The 3,444-nt window shown below is 31.8% G+C and overlaps 1 long non-coding RNA gene across 1 annotated transcript; it reads right to left on the bottom strand.

The window, feature by feature from the left end:
• Positions 1 to 1,767: 1,767 nt before the first annotated feature.
• LOC104881570 (uncharacterized) lies at positions 1,768 to 2,670 on the bottom strand. Its single transcript, XR_787564.3, has 2 exons — positions 2,500 to 2,670; positions 1,768 to 2,035 (listed from the first exon to the last, which is right to left on the bottom strand). It is a non-coding gene; the product is annotated as an uncharacterized LOC104881570 (long non-coding RNA).
• Between the last annotated feature and the right edge of the window lie 774 nt (positions 2,671 to 3,444).

The following is a 3,444-nucleotide window of genomic DNA, read 5'->3' as shown; positions in this document are numbered from 1 at the left end:
GAAAAGAACAAAAAAACCTCAGGTTAAAAAGAAGGGCGTTTTATCCATTAGCCTCGATACGAAGTTGAGACACCCATTGAAGAGTATGTCGTGCTCTATCGAGGATGTGAAGAATAAATGTTAATTCGAATGAGACCTTGAATAATAAACATATCTTAATCAAGTAAAATTGTGTATGTTTTCTTTCATAGTTAGTAGTTTAGTTTATAGTCGTTTGATCTCCCATGGTTTTTTACATCAATGGAAATTCTAGTAAACTCGATTGATGGTTTTTTTCATGTTAAATTCAATGTTTATTTGTGTAATATATTTTACCTATGCATGAGATTCATCAACATTTAACAATTATTACTATAATCATTCAAATAATTAAAATCTAGGTAAAAATTAAAAATTAAAAATAAAATGGTGATACATGTTTGAACTACATATTCAAACCACCCCCTACCCTCCCCACATGTAATAATACCATATCAATCAAGATAAAAACTTTTTAAGTATAATGATTTAACAGAATGGACATTCTTACAATCTTATAGTTCAAAACTTAGGTATCTACACCAATTTTAATATTTCTTATAATACTGAAAATTATTATTAGTATTAGTATTTACAAAATATGTTAGAGGTAAAAAGACGGTATAGGAACATATACCTATTTCTATGAACACCTATCCTTTGAATAATTTCTTCGATTTTTAATTATTTAATATGACAACAAATATGATATTATCAAATTAGTGTTTTTAAATAATTTTATATCACATAAAATAGAATTGAGCGACTTGTCGCCATCCTGTAGGCTGTATGCCAAGTAGGTAGGAGGCTCCATTAAAAAAGGATTTGACTGATCGATCATTCTGCCAGCAGCTTCTTCAAAACGGACCGGGGGGGGGGGGCGGCGTGGGGTTGAGTTAGCCGCCCCGCCCACCAGCAGCTTCCATCTCATAATGATGGGGCTTAAATTTAATAAATAGATTTTGTGAGATTTTTTTAAAAATTCGGGGCGATTTCGGGTATTGTTTCATCCCTCCTCGTCCCATTTACATATAAAATTAAATTAAATTTAAAATTTAAAATTAATTTAATTTAAAATTTTATTTTACTATTTTTAATATATAAATAATAATAAAAAATTTAATAAATGAGGTGGGGTTGGGATGGGGGCGACCTGTCCCGAACCCGCCCCATTGCCACTTCTAAATTTTTCTAGTATTAATTTAAATGCCTCAAAAAAATATACCTTATACTCTCCCAAAATCAAAATATAATATAACATTATAAATATATCCAAGGTTTGTCTGTTCCTATATTAATGTGCTTTTTGTTGTAATTAATGGGAATATATTAATTAATAACATTTTTGTTATTTGATGACGTTGGAAAATGATTAAATTTTCAATATTTCATTTTGATTGTTATTTTTACTAAAGATTATATGGGAAAATAAAATAAAATATTGTTGTTTTAATTTGTCAATAATTAATAAATTTTTTATTTTTATATGCTATAATAGAAAATACACCAAGTTTTGAAAAGGATTATGACCCTATTATTTTAAGCAATAATATAGTCACTTAAAATTATTTCAGACACTTTTTAATAATTTTATTACGGGTATAGTTTTCCAAAAAAAAAAAATCTATAAATTAGCTTTGCACTGAAGTTACAAATGAACAAACAACTGATATAACAATGCTCTTTCACCCGTAGTTTGCTTGAAGTGATTGCTCGATCAAGGGAAGCAGCTTAAAGGAATAAATGATATGATCAAGAACTTCAACTTGTCTTTAACGAACGGAATTTATACAAAGAAGAGTTCTCCAATATATGAAGTGTTTTCCTTTAAAACCCTCAAATTTTATTTTATTTTCTAAGGTATGAGAAAACCTCCACCTGATTGGTGGCCATGGTGAAGGTCCGAGGTAGAGGCACCTTAACCATCAAACCTCATCGTCCCTGCAAAGCAAGGAGCATCCACATTTTCTTGCTCAAATGAGTATTCCAAAACTTTATCCAATGTCTTCTCGATTCTCTGCCAGGAAAAAAAAAATATTAGAATGATTATAAGGTATATTTTATGTTCATGCAAACTTAAAACATGGGTGATGTGTGCAATTTCTGTTTGTAACCTGGACACGTTGAGCTTAGAAAATGTTATTAATTTTTTAGTTCATAAAGTTATCTTATGTCTAGCCCCTTGAATTTTGGCTTCACTGGCATACTCAAATATCTTCCCATAGTGAAGTTGACATTAGCCGTCGTTTGGTGCAAAAGAATTTAACTGCAGTACTACACCCCGAGGGCTTCAGTCATTGACATGGCAACCCTTCCCTACTGGGTACCAGTCGGCCAATGCCTGCAACTGAAGTGGCCGGACATGGGGGTGAATAATACCTCCTGAGGCTGTTTAACACTCACATGAAGAACCAGGTCTATACATTACATGCATGGAAATATATACATATATATATATATATAGAGAGAGAGAGAGAGTACCTGGTTTTCAATTTTCAGCATGAAGAGAAATATTCCAGTACCATCAGCATCTTCTTCTCCTTCTTCATTGTTCTGGGAGCGGTGATGCTCATCTAAACCAATGGAGAATGACATAGCCATTTATGTATGGTAATCTAAACCAATGACTCTTTCTTTAAATTGAAACTCCATGCTGCAGTGGGTATAGTATTTATAGGCATCTTGACAGAGAAATATTACCGGCCTGAATTTCCTTTATTTTTACCCCTCTATACATACTACATCACGGTCAAGCATTCATTTATTCTAACCGTATCCCATTGCCCTACAAGAGTACAACAACAACAGCCAATGAACAAGGACGCGTAAGCAATTATAATGAAGCACTGTGACCCCAGCTCATAGCCAACCAGACTGTATTGTCCTTGCCAAGTATTTATTTAGAAAATTATTGGTCAGACTAGTCACTTTTACCTGCCATTATGCCAATATCTGATAACCATTTATTGTATAAACATGCAAATGTAACAAGCACCTTCTATTTATTTACTGTTCAAGCTTTGCTATTTTAGCTGTCCAATTATAAAGCAATATATACATATACCTAAAGATAAAGTAGCTTGGACACAAAGTAAATAGCTACGGCTTTTAATTTGCTGATTGGAGTCATAGTTCAAGTATTTTTCATCCAAATAATTGAGAGGATGGAAACAAAAGGTAGATGATGTACCTCAAAAATATATATCTTAAAATTTAGCCCTATGAAAATTAAATTTAGACGGCTATGATGGCATGATGAAAAGGTAGGTCATACACTAGGATCATACTTTAAATATAGCTAAAATATCTCTAAACATGGCATTCGAATGCGGAGCAAGAATGGTTTTTTATTTTTCAAATAAAAAAAAAATTTTAAAATATGTTTAACAATCAGAAACCGTTTTTTGTTTTTTATTTTCAAGAACA

Source organism: Vitis vinifera, chromosome 14 (assembly GCF_030704535.1).
Source record: "Vitis vinifera cultivar Pinot Noir 40024 chromosome 14, ASM3070453v1".
NCBI lineage: Eukaryota > Viridiplantae > Streptophyta > Magnoliopsida > Vitales > Vitaceae > Vitis > Vitis vinifera.
The sequence above is the reverse complement of the archived record's forward strand: the minus strand, read 5'-3'. Positions and strand labels throughout refer to the sequence as shown.